Raw genomic sequence first — 17,110 nt, 5'->3', positions numbered from 1 at the left:
GGTTAGCATGTCTTATAGACAACACCTCTTTTTTCAGGGGAAATTGGATTTTACAGTTTAAAAAGACAAAACCACTCAAAGGTGTGTACCTTTTTGAAAAGTGCTTGCCTCTGAATTTTACCTTGATATTTCATGCCATGTGTTATTTCCTTAGGCAGAGACTTTTTGATATGTCATTAAGTTAAACAACTTCGAAAAAATGAGTTTGGAAGGAAAATAAGCCCAGAATATGGGCTTGTTGTGTTGGTTTTCTTTTATGTGTATGTGTGTGTGTGGTTTTTTCTGTATGTGTGGTTTAAATATTTGAAAGTACTGTTTGTAACAGTGCTTTCTGGGTAGAAAATGTGTGGTTTTGTTGTTGTTGTTCTTGTTTTTAAGACAGGGACTTGCTCCTTTGCCCAGGCTGGAGTGCAGTGGCGTGATCATAGCTCAGTGCAGCCTTGGCCTCCATGGCTCAAGTGATCCTCTCGCCTCAGCCTCCCAAGTAGCTGGTACTACAGGTGCAAGCCACCACACCTGGCTAATGTTTAAATTTTTGTGGAGATGGGGTCTCGCTGCATTACCCAGGCTGGTCTCAAACTCCTGGGCTCAAGCTATCCTCCCTCCTCAGCCTCCTAAAGTATTGGGATTACAGGCATGAACCTCTGTGCCTAACCAGGATATTTCGTACTTAAAACTTTGGTATGTATTATTAAGATCATCACTTAGTGAATGCTAATTGAGGGCCCAAAGTAGAAATTCACCCCAAGAGTTGTGTAAGTTGTATGCAATGTACTAATAATCACTGTGGCTAGAGAGAGCATCGTCTAAATAGGACCACTCAGAGGAGAACAGAGACCTGGGCCATTCCAGTTCTTGAAGATTCCAGTATACTTAAACAATAAGAAGTTTATAAAAAGACTGTATTTTTAAATATTCAGTTTTTCAGTGCATATCTTTCTACATGAATAACTGTATTTGTAGATACTGCCAACTATACACATTTGAGATCCTTTTTGAATACATATTTTCTCACACTCACAGACACACAGTGCACACATCATTTTACAGGTGAGACAGCTCATGTTCGGTGACCTATTAGCAAGACTGAGGACCTGAGCTTGGGTTCATTTCTTGATCTCCAGCTAGTTCTGCCTTCTTCTCTTCTGAAGGGCCCAGGTATTGGCTTGTTTTCTTTCTTATCTTATAACTGCTGCAAACTAGCTGTTCCTTCCAATCTTTTTTCTCTCTCTCCTGTACCAGGGTCAGAGAGGAAAATGGTCTCAGCTTTTCAGTTATCTTCTCAAGCCTAAATAAGCAAATATATCTGGTAGTTTTCCTTTTTTTTTTTTTGAAAAGATATTTTCCCGTAACTTAGAAAGGAAACATTTTCAGTGGAATAGAGAGGTGAGAAAGTAAGTAAAAAAGTGAAAACATCAACAGAAAGACAAGCCAGAGATGGAGAGTAAATATTTGCAAAAGACACATCTGATGAAGAACTTTTACTCAAAAATATACAAAGAACTTTTAAAACCTAACAATAAGAAAACAACCTGTTTTTAAAAGTAGGTCAAAGATCTTAACAGACAGCTCACCAGAGAGGATATACAGATGGCAAATAAGCATGTGAAAAGAGCCTCAGCATCATGTATCATTAGAGTTGCAAATTAGAACAGTGAGATATCCCTACCTACCTGTTAGAGTGGTTGAAATCCCAAACACTGACAACACCAAATGCTGGTGAGGATGTGGAGCCGTAGGAACTCTCATTCATTCTTGGTGAGAATGCAAACTGGTACAGCTACTTTGGAAGACGGTTTTGCAGTTCTTGTAGAATTAAACATGCTGTTACCATATGATGCAGCTGTCTCACTCCTTAGCATTTACCCAGGGGAGTTGAAAACTTACGTCTACACAAAACCCTGCACATGGAACAGATGCTTATAGCAGCTTTATTCGTAATTATCAAAACTCAGAAACAACCAAGATGTCCCTCAGTAGGTGAATGAATAAATGTGGTACATTGACACAATGAAATATTATTCAGTGCTAAAAAGATACGAGCTATCAAACTGTGAAAGGGCATGGAGGATTCAATCTTCAATCTAAGTGAAAAAAGCCAGTCTGGAAAGGCTGCATACTTTATGATTTCAACTCTGTGTCATTGTAGAAAAAGCAAAACTTTGGTGACAGCAAAAAGATCAGTGATTATCAGGGACTTAGTGGGAGGGAAAACAGACCACAGAGCATTCATAGGGCAGTGAAATTATTCTGTATGATTTACAGTGGTGAATATATGTCATTATACATTTGTCAAGCCCATAGAACAGGTTTTGAAGTTGATGTGATGTTGACAGTACCCGGGGAGGCTGTGCCCATGTATAGAAAGCGGCATGTGGGAATTCTCTGTACTTTCCACTTGATTTTGCTGTGAGCCAGAAACTGCCCTGAAAAATAAAGTCTATATTTAAAAAAATAGTCATAGACACTGGACACAGCATTTGTATCAGCATTTTAAAATATACTATATGCAAAGATAATATTGTATGATCAAGAATAACTCTTTAATGTATACATTTAAAAGCACCACAAAATCCCTTAAGAAACAATAAAAAATTTTATAAAATTTTAAAAAAGGAAAGTGAGGAAAATGGCTCAATTAAACAATAAAACACACCCAGTTATTCAGCACCAGGTGACGACTGGACCAGGTCTGGATTTCTCTTAGCTTGCCTGACTCTGTGACTACTGCTCTCTGCTTTCTTGGGCTCTTTCTCCCTCAATCTTCCTGTTTCCAGAACAGATGTTTTATGTCCTCCTGCCTATTGTGATGTCCCAGGATCCCTTCTATCTGCAGTTCTTTTCTTACCTGTTAAACTGTATGAGGAGGAAAGGAGAAAATATTGATTATTTATCTGTTTTGTAATAGACTTTATAATAGATGCCTGTTGTAATCTCTTTTAGTCCTTACAATAACCCACATGAAAGAGTGTTATTGTCCCCATTATATGTATTAATAACTAATGTGAAAGATGATATAATTTGTTGAAGGCCACTGAATTGTAAGTGATGTAGTTTGGATGTAAACCTTGGTTTCAAAATTTGAGACACGGTAATCTTGTCCGTTCTGTAAGAAGCAAGCACATAAGTGCTAATGATGAGTGTTTGGTCACACAAAAAAATAAAGATTTACTAACACATTTAAGAAAACTCAGACTTAAAGTACATTTGGTTCTTAAGTATCTTCTTCAAAAAGAAAGGCATTCTTGGGTAATTCCTTACCTGACTTTTGGAAGTGTGCTGGATGTCGTCTTTTAAAAATGTTCAGCTTACATTTATTTTTATTATTGTTGTTCTTCATGGTACCTGTCTTTCCTTTACTCCTTTTTTGAGACCCATTAAGGATTTTACTGGGATTTATAAACTTTCTTCTGGGATGGTGGTTCTCCACCTGAGGTGATTTTATTCCACATGGATCATGTGGCAATATCTGGAGACATTTTTCGTTGTTACAGCTGGGAGAGGGTGCTACTAGCATCTAGAGGGTAGAGCCAAGGGATGCTGCTAAACATCCTACCCTGCAGAAGACAGCCCCCTCAACACAAAATTATCTAACACAAAACGCCAGTAGCTCAAGGTTGAGAAATGCTGAACTAGAGGAGTGGGCTTATTATCAGGATAGCATAGCACTGGATTCCCATTAGAATCCATAGTGTCTTCATAACACTGGATTCCCATTAGAACAGTTCATGCAGCCGGGTGCCTCAATTACCTGGCTTCCTTTTTTGTAGCATTCACATTAGAATATAGTTTAATGTGACTACAGAAGGAAGAAAATACATATGTAACAAAATAGGTAAACTAACAGAATTTTGGTAAAAGAGATAAAACATAGTAGGGTGATAGGTCTAAACATTTTAAAAGCCAGTTTGCAATCAGTATTGAATTGTGTAGTTGAATTGTGCAACTTCAACTGTTTTTTTATTCTCCATGAGCATTTCACGTTATACATCTGTGCCTGCTTCAGTGCTGGCGGACAGACCTTCTACCCTCCTGGTTCATGTTGCCTCTGTCTTCCATTCCTCTTTGCTGGAATGTGTAGTTGTGATAACTGTGACAATTCCTAAGGTTTCTGACAGTGTTTGAACACCACAATGGTGCTGTAAATTCCCGTCTCAGCCAGGAGATGGACACCACATTTTGGTGGTTTCTCAAACCATGTGTGACCTTTTCCTGGTTTTCCTCTGTTCTGTCAGTCATGGCATGGCTGGACAGAATTCAGGGACATCTATCAGGCCTGTCGGGGCAATTAAATTATTTTCATGAAGGCATTTTACAGTTGTAAACAATATTGAAGCCACCATGTTGCGTTTCTCATTAGCTAAAAAAAAAAACGATACTAGCATCTTCATTTTTTCCAAAGTCATTTTTATGCCATTAAAGTATGGCTTGTGGTTTATTATTACATTTTTATGCAACCTTGGCACTGACATTTTTATCAAAAGATATTGGAGAGATTTCAGGAATGAGGAGTTACATTCCCTTTATATCTTGTTGCCAGAAATTACTCTTAAAGCAAAATAAATTCTGCCTGAAATTAAAATGAGAACACAGCATATGTGTGTTTTTGGCTCTGTGATCTATGCAAATAGTTATGTATTAACTCACTTATTAAAAAGGGCTTATTCTACACACACATTTCTACCATTGGATTTTTCTTCTTAAAAAATAACCAGAGAACTTCTATATAAGCACGTAAACAGTAATACCATTATTTTTGTAGCTGCATGAAATACCATTGCATATGTACGTGAGATATGGCTATAATATACATTTCAACAGATATGATGACATTGGGTTGTTTTCTCTTTTGTCTACAATGAATTTCAAATTTATTTGCCTACTTTTACACATTTTTTTATGTTGCATAAATTCTTTCAAGTAGAATTTTTAGGCCACAGGATATGAGTAACTTTAATATTTTTTAGGACTGTCACCTTGTCCTTTCAAATGGACTGCTGAACTCCTACTAGGCAGGGGCGGGATTCTGGAAAGAGAAACAATTGTTCTCGCTCCTCTTTGCCAATACTGTGCTTTCCTGTCCTAGGTCAGTCTAAATAGTGGGGGAAAAAAAAAAACACCTCATGTTGTCATATGCACTTTCTTAATAGAAAAGTTGAGCATCTTTTAATCTGTTTGTGGAACACTTATTTATATCACTCTGTGAATTGTTTGCCCTTCCCTTTTGTTGGTTTATTCATTTTCTTTCCCTGTTTTAGTGAGTTGTTGTCTTAGTTCATTTTGGCTACTCTACCAAAATACCTTAGCCTGAGTAATTTGTAAACAATAGAAATTTATTGCTTCCAGTTCTGGAGACTGGGAAGTCCAAGATCAAGGTGCTGGCTGATTTGGTGTCAGAGAGGGCCTGTTCCTCATAGGTGGCACCTTCTATGTCTTCACATGGTAAAAGGGGCAAAAAACCTCCCTCACATCACTTTTATAAGGGCTCTGATGCTATTTAGGAGGATGGAGCCCTTATGACTTAATCACCTTCCAAAGTCCTCACATCTTAATACTGTTAGCATTAGGGGTAGGTTTCAACATAGGAATTTTGTGGGGATGTAAATATTCAGACTGTAGCACTTTTTCGTTTTTATTTCTTAGTAAAATTAGACTTTCACATTGTTTTTTTCTACTGTTTAATTGTCTTGCTCAAACTGTTCCTTCCTTGCCACCAATGCTTATTTACAAGTAATTGATGGATAATTTCTATTTCAAATTAGAATGAAATGAATTGACCTTAAATACTAATAATGTGTTAATTTTTGAAGGACTATAGACAAGTATGTATTAACATTAAGGCCATTGGAGTTCCAAAATAAATTATCTAAAGTCTAGGTCCTCAATATTAATAGCATGGAAATTGTGTGTGTGTGTGTGTGTGTGTGTGCACGCGCACACGCATATGGTGCATGTGTACGTGCATGTTTGCCCGATATGAAAATTACTTACTGTATTATACAATAGTCATTGAATTTCTGAGTTTTCTTGGTGTAACAGAAAGATGATACAATAAGTTGTTTGGTTTTATTTCCGTGTGTTGGGATTTGAATTCCAATTTTAGGGTAAAATTTCTGAATTTTTTTTAATCCATTATATTCAAGGGGAGGACATACCAACTTCAGTATGTTATTTTGAATTGGCTCATATTCCATTTCTACTTTGTCACCATTTCTAGAATGGGATGCATATGTAAAAGTGTTTAGCTTTTAGTATGATTTACTTTCTCTTTAGCACTCAGTTTAATTAACTGAGAACAAAATTCACCTTCTGTGTTGTGCAATTTCAGAGGTGCCAAAATAGCACCTTACATTAAAAAATATCCTGGAAATATTTTTGAGCGCTTTGAATAAAGTTTCTCCAGCAACATTGATTTATATTTTGTTCCTCAACTCATCATGCTACTTTACACCTTTACCTGGGTTGTGTCTGCTGTGGAAGGGCATCCTCCACCCTCCCTTTTCCAGCTGGCCAACTCCCACTCATCCTCACACATCCATCCCAGGTGGCATGTTTTCCTGGAAAGCTTCACACACGCCTCCAGATGGAGCCTAACACTCTTGTTTCTTGCACCAGCTCAGCACCTTATTCATACTTACATTTGGGCACTTTTCATGCTTATATTGCATCAGCCTAGACATTTGCCTTTTCTTTGGACTTGGAGCTCGTGGACCTATGTCAAAGACCAATATGCCTTATTCCCTTCCATGTGCACAGTGCCTGCCAGAAAGTTAGAGTGATAAATTATGAGTTAAAGTTTACATTATCATTAGATTTAGGATAAATTCAAAATTAATTCAACAGTTATTTAAGTTATTCTGGTATCTTTTGAATAACTTTTGAGAAATTGAAAAATGGCCCTGGCAGCTGACAGGCCACAATGTTCCCAACTGAGCATAAATACCTCTTGCAGAATATAAATAATCAGACAAGCCTACTTCTTGAGTATGTCTGAAACAAGACTGAGACAAGGACCCTCTCCAACCACAAATGTAATTAAATATCTCTCTCTTATGACGGACATGAATGATTGCTTCTTCTTTACCGATGATGACTCCAACTCAGCTTTAATCCTCTTTTTTCTAGTTTAAGTTTGCCGAGATAATCAATGAATTGTTCCTACCTCCTGACAGCTCACAATCCAAACCTGGCCTCTAGTTTCTTAAACCTTTCTTGGAATCACCCAAAACAAACTGAAATTGTGTCCTAAGTATCCACCAGTTTCTTAAAATTCTCCAATTACTTTGGTGTACTCTTTCTTACTGTAGTAAGTGAATGAAAGCTCAATTATTTACTAACAAGAGTGTTCCTGGTGGTCTTTGATTAGTGGGCACTAGAGTGAGTGTTGGAGGAATTTAAGAAAGAAACATTTATCTCAGTCTCTGCCCTTTGGATACTTAGAGTCTGTCTGGGGATTCTGGCCCTACTTGCTTTAAATAAACCTTTAAAATGGGATTGTTTGCCATCAAGACTAGAGTAGAGGAGGAGAAGACTGCAAGTCACAGCTAAGGAAACTATTCCTTAAGTATTGATAATTTCTAGTGTGGATCTCAAAGGGCTGGGGCATTCTGTGTGGGAAATGCTGAGAGCTGGGGAGAATCCTCTTACAGGAAGAGAGGAGGCTATTTCTTGAAAGGGAAAGTATTCAAAGTGTTGGTGGCCAGTAAGGTTGGACAGGTAGAGGAGATCATTGACAGCCGGTGACCTTGTGAGAACTCATCTACAGACAGCGAAAATCCTGGGGTTCGGGGTGGACACAGGAGATAATGAGTAGTAAGGGGTTAAAATACTGAAAGATGAGTATGGTAGATCATATTTGATGACAGGAGGATCAGAGAGTCTTTTTTGAAAGATAAGTCGCAGGACATGGTAACTTGATAAGAGCAAGGAACTGGGTGGTGGGCTGCTGTAGCAGATACTTTTGATACGGTCTTGGCCCACCTGTGAATTCACCCACAGTGGACATCTCCCATGCATGCCAACAGCTTTCCGTCACAAGGGCCTGGTCTGTGCTTCTCTACCGGAGCACTATGTCAGCCCTGTGGAAACTTACCTTGCTGCAGAGCTGCCTCGAAGTACAGCCTTTACCCAGTGAAGGGCTAGAGTCAGAAAACAAATCCCCATTTTCCCCTTCTCTTTGTGGGACAATTCTGAAGCACATTATTTATGTCTTTTCAGAACATCCTGGGGATATTGACCCCCAGCAGGAATGCTCCATACCACCCCCTTTCATGGTTTTTCTCTCTACTCAGTCAGGCTTTCCTCACTTCCTAACTTATGCTCTGTGGGATCACCTCCCCAATCCACTGTGCCACACTAACCTAAATTCTTAAGGTGACTTTTGGGGGAACCCAAACTAAGACGGGTATCTTGGATAATTGGGGTAATTATTATACCATGGAAAAATGGAATTGGGATTCTTTCCCAGGTTAATTAATGACTGCTGTCTAGTGAAAAAAATGACTGCAGTCATCTCAAGTGTATTTTATATATCAGTGCAGGAATATGGCAAAATGCTTTAGAGTTCGTGGCTTGTTTTGAGAAAAAAAAATGCTCCAAACCATCTGCAAAAGTGTTACAGTGATCCCAAGTGGAACATCGGCACTCGAAGCAGTTTCCAGGCACATTAGATTGTTGTCAACAAAAAGAAAAATATACGCCGTGGGGAGGAGCAAGAAGAAAGAGAGGGTCTAGAAATCCATGATTTTAGCAAGTCAGGAAAAATAATTTTCAGCATGTGAGCAGGCCAGGAGCCCTGAGCTCCTTCACCTGGATGTCATCCAGGTGGCTTAAGATTCTCAGGCTATCGGCAACTATGATGTGGCTCTTGCCAGGTTAAGGAGCATTGATGATTGATCACAAGGGAAAGGACCCAGCCATATGATTGTTTCTGTCAGGTTGTACTCTCCTGAAAGTGATGGTTAATAACTTGAGCCAAGTTAGGAAAAATATTTCCGTTACTAACAATATAGTTGTTAAGTATGCTCCATGGGGATTCCGAAATATTTACTTGACAGTAATAAGCTTTAGAATTTCATTCTTTTCGTGTGATTCTTCATGATCACATTTGCATCCAGATCTTTGAACACTCAGCACTTGATGGAGTTTAATAGAATAATGGCAAGAAAATTGCTCATAAGTAAAGGAAGCAGTGAATCCATCCGGTTTCCATGAGCAGTCATACCTGAGTTCTTCAGCAATTGGAACAGATGCGTCACTGAAAAGATGCCTGCACTGGGGTGGTCCTATCCATTACATTCTCTTAGGAAATGAAGCCCTGGCTTTCCTTAGCCCTGTGATCTATTTTGAACATTATTCTAGAGGAGAATGAATAGTGTTTATTGATTTTTTTCCCCTATAGTCTATTATTTAAAGATTCTTAATTCTACTGAAATAAGTTGGGAGAATACATATTGTTTGTTTACTATTTAATAAAGTTTGGAGAATCCGTATAATCACTTTACAGTATTTTCATCAGCCACATGAATTAAGTAATAATAAAACATTTGAATTCTTAGGAACATGTATTTTTTAATCAGAAAATATTCACCTCCGTGGTTAGAAAACCTCATATACAGGGAAATAAAATTAGGTCCTGATCACATTAGCGATCTCTAAGAGAGCAGTTTTAGAAATAATAATCTAGACAACAGTGATCAGAAAAGGAAGCAGCAGCAACTAATACTCAAGAGTACCTACCTGTGAAAGAAGATGGTAATAGATAGGGTAGTTTCTTGGTGCATCAGTGGGTTGAGGTGAAATAAGTTTATTTTATAGTTTTGTTTTTGTTTCCTTTAAGAATAAAGGGAGCTTATTTGAGTGAGCTTCTGGACTGAGGAAGTGTAGATTGACAGTAGAGGAAATTAAAAAGTGGTGTTTAACCAGGAGCAACCCCTTGCAGGGGTAGATTTAAGGTAATAGGTGTTAAGGCTGTGGTTAACTAGTTTTGGGCTTGTTCACCTCACTTCGTGAGTTCTTCCACTGACACGTTTTTCATTTTATTGAAATAGCTGATATCAATTTCTGGTTTCTAGTCCTCTTTAGGTTCTGCTAGTTATGGTCACAGGCTTAATGATGAAGGCTGTTGATTCCGCCAGACACATGCCCAGTAAAATGCTTAGCTTGTAGCAGGTCCTCAATAAATATTTATTAAAACTAATTTGAACATATTTTCCTTAGTTTGGGAAGAAGGGGGTGAGACAGATAAAAATGATCATATATTTGATGTAAACTGGAGAAAATTCAGTGTAAATTCCCTCTACTTTCCTCAGTCTACTTGGAGATAAAGTCATCTCCTAGGAGAATAAGGGGATGGATTGGAGACTCAAAGAAACTAGGGAGTGTTCAGAACAGCTGCTTATGGAAAATGCATAGAAAAAAATTAAAAACTTGCCAAGATGAACTGAATATCCAGCTGAGGCTGCATGGTATGAACTTGTTGAGTTTCTTAGGATAGTTCTATGCCTTTTTCTAGTTATTTGGTCACTCAAAAGTGGAGAAAATGGAGAGGGGTTATCTTTGGTGAGCCAAGTTTGGCTGAAAGCCTGAGAACTGGGAATTTGAGAGTGTTTGGTAAAAAGATGAAATGATCAGCTGAAGGTTGTGATGGCACAGGGAGAATTCAAGCCAGCAGGGAAGCTAGAGAGGGCAGGGGCTGGAGTCATAATAAGCTGGAGAACTTATTACGTGTTCTCTAGCTTGTTGCGTGTGGGTTTGAGGGCATTCAAGATTGTGTTGGTAGGAGGTTGTAGCCACAGAAGGAATGATAGCTTAAAGAAAGAGGTTGAGTGGTCTGGATTATGACAAAGTGCAGTTTACAGCTGGGCTTGTGGGTCGCTTATGTATAATTACTCTCACAATTTGGCATTTCTCAGCATCTTTAGGAGTGTCTAACAAAATTAAATTAGATTCTTTAAACAAGCAAAAAGAAACTTGTTAATGAGTTACAACCAAGTAAGATGGAAACAGTGTCAACGTGACTAGTTTGTGAGATTTGATGTGACTTTAAGACTTTGAGCAGCCAAGCTAATGTTCAATTCAAAGTAATTGAATTTCATGTATGGAAGAATGCCTTATGTAACAGCCGATTAGTGCTTTTGCTAGCCAGTTTTGAAATGTTACATGTCCAAACACCTCATAACTTATGCATGTTCTCCAGTGAGAATTACATCATAGGTCGAAAGAAAATAAATGCATCCATGATTCTTAGATGTTACATAATCTAAGAACTTCATAACTTCCTAGTTACATAATCTGTAGTTATTATATAATCTCATGGCTCTTTACAAAGGGGGAAATCAAGCTATTCTCAGAGAAATTCAGTTGGATGATTGGATGGAAGAACTGTGTGTGTGTGTGTGTGTGTGTGTGTGTGTGTGTAATTTTGCACATATACAAATACTTAAGTTAGAATTGATCTGACCCTTTCCCTGGCTGCTTTTCCCAGCCTGCTCCAATGAACAACTAGGTCATCTTACAGTTCCAGAACATTAAAAGTTGTGACCTGTGCCATCCCAGGACTATGCACAGGATTCCTTGGAGTCATAAGGAATGTTCTTCATTCTTCCAGCCATTTCACTCTGTTCCTGGCTTTTAGCTCTGCCCCAGTGGTTATTTATACTCAGCCCTACTTGCCCTGTCAACAGCCCCTGAACCAGTTGCACGTTCAGTTGGTGACTTCAAGATATGGACACTTTGGCTTACAGACTGGCAGTCACCAGAACACGTCTGCCCAGAGCCCTGGTTGCCCCGGTCCTGGTGAAGCAGGTGCTGCACCTTCAGGTCTCTATTTTACTTGCACTTCTGGTTACTTATCTTGGTGGAGTCTGGGTGAGAAGAAAGTTCAAGAGATGAAAGCAGATAGAGTTCCTGAGGATCTCACTGCCTGTCCTGGCTGGCTGTTCCCTCCCTTGGCAGTCCAGTGTCTCATTTGAGGTTAGACACCTGTCTGATGCGGGGGTAAACTGATACACCTACCTCCCCATTTGCAGCGGGAATCTGGAGTCTCCTATGGCAATTTTGTAGGGGTGGATTTTGGGAGACTTTTATCTAGGCATTTCTGCCTTGTATAAAGTGTGGCTTTCCTGTTCTGTGCGTGTTACTATGCATTACTGTGCATAATTCAAATATGTGCTTCTTTCAAGTATGGATCATCTGGTTTCCATCCTTGTTTCTGAAGTTATCCTCTCCTTCACCTATCAGTCTTTTAAGAGGGGAGAGGAGCAATGTGGAACTGTATTTCACTACTAGAGTGAATGTATCATTGTGCGTTACTGGCACAATAACATGCACAAAATGCATGTTATTTCCTTTTGGAGCACCCTCTTGAAAATATGGACCACACAAGACATGCACATTTGTGGCAGACTCTTAAATGTGTAAGGATGCAGTGAGGTTTTGCTTAACCTGATCCTTCCATCTGTGACTTCCACTTCCTTGCCACCCCTGCCCTACTACAATCCCCAACTGCAGACTCGGTCCAGATGTAATTCAGCAAGCATTTTAAAATATCAAATTCTCTCTCTACCTCTGTCTTGACTGTGGTCCTCGTTGTGCTTCTTTCAAGTATGCATCATCTAGTCTCCATCCTTGTTTGTGAAGTTACCCTCTCTTTCACCTATCAGTCTTTTAAGAGGTGAGAGGAGCAATGCGGAACTGTATTTCTCCACTAGCATGAACATGTCATATCAGAAGGCAGAAATATGTATTTTTGTAATTACATGGCGTGTGTTTTTGTCTGTGGGTTTGCTTATTTTGCAAACAAATCCGCATGGTTTACTTGCTGGTCTTCTTGAATTTTTCAGATGGTGAGCCTGTGGATCCTCATCTCATCCAAGATGACTTCCTGGCCACCTCAGGCCATGTTAAACAACCTGGAATGCTAGTATTACTACCAGCAGTGTCTGAGGGAGACATCCCATAGGCTGTTGGTTTTCCAGAATCATGTTTTCAGGGAAAAGGCAATAATTTTTTTATGATGAAGTAAGTTCTTAAAAAATTGCCTTATTCTTTTGATTAATGTTTCTGAAGAGCTTTGTGGGGAATGGTTGCACACTTTATAATGTTTCCTTTACAATTGGGGAACTTGGAGACCAACTTTAATGTTGATTGTTAAGGCCATTTCACTTAAAAAATTTAGCTAGCTATTAAAAAATTTATCTGCTGTCTTATATCCACAAGGGATCAGAATCTGTTTGTTTTGCAATAAAATTTTAATTATATTCAAATATACTGAAAATTCAGTCATCTAACTCTTCCCTTGTCATTTACAGTTGTTTGCAACCTTGAATGGGAAAAGTTAAAAAGTTAAAAATGAGGCCAGATAAGCATGTGCATTTTCATTCAGATAAGACTACCCACAATGGATTTAATCATTTAACCAGTTTTAATAATAATAATAATAATAGTGAAAACTACTATGATTTATTGAACACTCAGCTAGTCAGCTGTTGGATTTTACATGTCTTATAATTTGTCTCATTCTTCTGAATAGCAATTCAATCAGATGAGCATCGCATCTCAAAGTCAAGAACAGGCTTAGAGAAGTTAAAGAAACTTCATATGTTTCCATTAACTTGTAGATTCTTTGGCTGGGATCTGCACCTACAGTTCATCCATCTGGGCAGCCCATCATCTTCACAGTGCTTAGAGCTTCTAGAATGGGACCCTGGCACTGCCGTTGTATACTCCAGTATCACATGTATATTTTTGAGCACTTTAATTGTTAAGTCTTTCTGATTTCAACAACTAATGTTGCTATTATATGTCATGCACAAATAGGAGACAGCTGTTGGGCCCCCATCCATCCTGTCTGTTACTTACATACTGAAAGGAAATCAGCTGGTTGTGTTTTATTTGGGAGTGACTGGAATTGGTCTCTGCCCATTTTTGTGTATGATCATCTTAAAACTGTATCTATTACTATGGAATGTTCTGCAGTCGCTTCCTAAGGTTGAATACACAGTTGATGGGAAATATCTTTTAATCTACATACAAAGGAAGAAGTTTACCCCAGTGAAATTCAGATGTATAGACTGTTGTTATGCAAAATGAAACTTTTTCCTCCTAGAATTTTGCACACTTTTGAGTCCAGGAGGAGGAGGGGTATGTATGTGGATGGAAGATTGAGGAAACATGAAGTTGCTTTAGAAATGTAGGGGGTTGATTAAAAAGTAAGCATAGATGCTTATTTTACAGAACTTTGTAACTTTGTCTCACTAATGTTAATGTTAGCCTTTAAAAAATGATAGAATTTAGTGTTGCTCTTTTCTTTACAAAGAAAACTATACCATAGAAAATGGAATTTTCTAGGGGACAGTAAGAGAATAATATATATATGATTGAAATTCTCAGTTTTTGGTCATATTTTATTCATTTAATTCTCTTCGAGAAAGCTTAGTGCATAAGTATCCAAAGTCTTTAACCAGATTGTTAAGTTAAAAAATGGTTTTCAGGCTGAGCGCAACGACTCACGCCTATAATCCCAGCACTTTGGGAGGCTGAGGTGGGCAGATCACTTGAGCCCAGGAGTTCGAGACCAGCCTGTGTACCATGGTACAACCCCATTTCTACTAAAAATATAGAAATTAGCGGAGTGTGGTGGCGTGTGCCTGTAGTCCCAGCTACTTGGGAGGCTAAGGCAGGGGGATCACTTAAACCTGGGAGGCTGAGGCTACAGTAAGCCAAGATCATGCCACTGTTCTCCAGCCTGGGTGACAGAGCAAGATCTTGTGTCGAAAAAAAAAGGTAGGGTGCAGGGAGGCAGCAGTTCATACTTAAGAATTACAAAAGGATTCCTGGCAAAGTTGTACAAAAAAGTAGATTTCTTTTTGTATCGAAAATATAATCTTTAGAAACTGGATTTATATTCCTTTAGCAACAAACCTGATTAATGTCAGTTAACAGCTTCTTCTTAATCAAGTACAGACATACCTTAGAGACATTGTAGGTTTGGTTCTAGACCACCACAATAAAGCAAATATCGCAATAAAGTAAGTCACACACATTTTTAGTTTACCAATGCATATAAAAGTTATGTTTACATTACATGGTAGTTGATAAAGTGTGCAAAAACATTATTTCTTTAAAAAATGTACGTACTTTAAAAACATTTTTTTGCTAAAAACTGCTAGTGGTCGTCTGAGCTTTCAGAGAGTCATAATCTTTTTGCTGGTGGAGGGTCTTACTGACTGATCAGAATGATGGTTGCTGAAGGTTAGGATGGCTGTGGCAATTTCGTATAAAAGTCAACAATGAAGTTTGCCCCATCGGTGTACTCTTCCTTCCGTGAAAGATTTCTTTGTAGCATGTGATGCTGTCGCATTTTATCCAGAGTAGAACTTGGATAAAATTCTAGTTCTAGCAGAGTAGAACAGAGCATGTGATGTCACAATTGACATCAGTCCTCTGAAACTCTGCCACTGCTTTATCAACTAAGTTTATATAGTATTGTACATTTTTGGTTTTCATTTCAACAATCTTCATAGCATCTTTATCATAAGACGAAGAATGCATGTTCTTTGCTTATCCATTAGAAGCAATGTCTCATCCACTCAAGTTTTATCCCGAGATTATAGAAATTCATTTATATCTTTAGGATCAACTTCTAATTACAATTCTCTTGCTGTTTTCACCACAACTGCAGTTACTCTCTTTATTGAAATCTTGAACTCCCTCAAAGTCATCCATGAGAGTTAAAATCAACTTTTTCCAAACTCCCGTTATAATTGCTATTTTGACCTCCTCCTATGAATCATGAATTTCCTTAATGATATCTAGAATAATACATCCTTTCCAGAGATTTTCAGTTTACTTTGCCGAGATCCATCAGAGGAGTAACCGTGTCAGCTATAGCCTTACAAAATGTATTTCTTTCTTTTTTATTTTTTTTGAGACAGAGTCTCGCTCTGTTGCCCAGACTGGAGTGCAGTGGCCTGATCTCGGCTCACTGCAAGCTCCACCTCCCAGGTTCACGCCATTCTCCTGCCTCAGCCTCCCAAGTAGCTGGGACTACCAGTGCCCGCCACCACGCCTGGCTAATTTTTTGTATTTTTACTAGAGACGGGGTTTCACCGTGTTAGCCAGGATGGTCTCAATCTCCTGACCTCGTGATCCGCCCACCTTGGCCTCCCAAAGTGCTGGGATTACAGGCATGAGCCTACAAAATGTGTTTCTTAAATAATAATAATACTTGAAAGTCATAATTACTCCTATATCCACGGGGTACAGAATGAATATTGTTCATTGCAAGCATGAAAGCAATCTTTTGTACATCTTCATCAGACCTCTTTAGTGACCAGGTGCATTGTCAATGAGCACTAATACTTTGTTTGTTATTTTAATATTTAAAGAAGGAATCTTTTTTTTTTCTGAGTAGTAAGTCTCAACAGTGGGCTTAAAATATTCAGCAAATCATACTGCAGACACATGTGCTGTTATCCAGACTTCGTTACATTTATAGAGAACAGGAAGAGTAGATTTAGCGTAATTCTTGAGGATTCTGGGATTTGGGGAATGGTAAATGAGCACTGGCTTCGACTTACAGTCACCAGCTGCGTTAACCTCTGTCAAGAGCATCAGTCTGTCTTTGAAAGCTTTGAAGCCAGAGATTGACTTCTCCTTTCTAGCTAGGAAAGTTCTAGATGACACCTCTTTTTTCCCCAAACAGAAGGCTGTTTTGTCTGCATTGAAAATCTGTTGTTCAGTTTAGTCACCTTCATCAATTTTCTTAGCTAGATCTTCTGGATAACTTGCTACAGCTTCTACATCAGCACTTGCTGCTTCACCTTGCATTTTAAAGTTACGGAGATGGCATCTTTTCTTAAAGTTTATGAACCTGTCTGTCTTAGCCTCCAACTTTTCTTCTTTAGCTTCCTTACCTCTCTCAGCCTTCAGAAAATTGAAGAGATTTAGGGCTTTGCTCTGGATTAGGCTTTGTTGTGGTTTCCTTCATTTTCTATCCAGATCACTAAAACTTTCTTCATATCAGCAATAAGGCTTGTGTTTGTTCTCACACTGCTTTAAAGAAATACCTGAGACCAGGTAATTTATAAAGAAAAGAGGTTTAATTGGC

General features: G+C 38.5%; 1 protein-coding gene and 1 long non-coding RNA gene across 6 annotated transcripts in view; one reads left to right on the top strand and one right to left on the bottom strand.

The window, feature by feature from the left end:
• The window catches only part of BICC1 (BicC family RNA binding protein 1), a 332,167-nt gene that overhangs the window by 210,164 nt on the left and 104,893 nt on the right, over positions 1–17,110 (top strand). The gene's annotated exons all lie outside the window — the stretch shown is intronic.
• On the bottom strand, positions 1,496–15,330 carry LOC117082148. Of its 2 annotated transcripts, XR_004436491.1 has the most exons (5): positions 15,139–15,330; positions 6,458–6,759; positions 2,657–2,856; positions 2,340–2,426; positions 1,496–1,901 (listed from the first exon to the last, which is right to left on the bottom strand). It is a non-coding gene; the product is annotated as an uncharacterized LOC117082148 (long non-coding RNA). The 2 variants fall into 2 exon arrangements; XR_004436490.1 differs by lacking the exon at positions 1,496–1,901 and having other exon boundaries at positions 1,908–2,426.

This window comes from Trachypithecus francoisi, unplaced genomic scaffold, assembly GCF_009764315.1.
Source record: "Trachypithecus francoisi isolate TF-2019V2 unplaced genomic scaffold, Tfra_2.0 Lachesis_group9, whole genome shotgun sequence".
Taxonomy (NCBI): Eukaryota; Metazoa; Chordata; class Mammalia; order Primates; family Cercopithecidae; genus Trachypithecus; species Trachypithecus francoisi.
The sequence above is the reverse complement of the archived record's forward strand: the minus strand, read 5'-3'. Positions and strand labels throughout refer to the sequence as shown.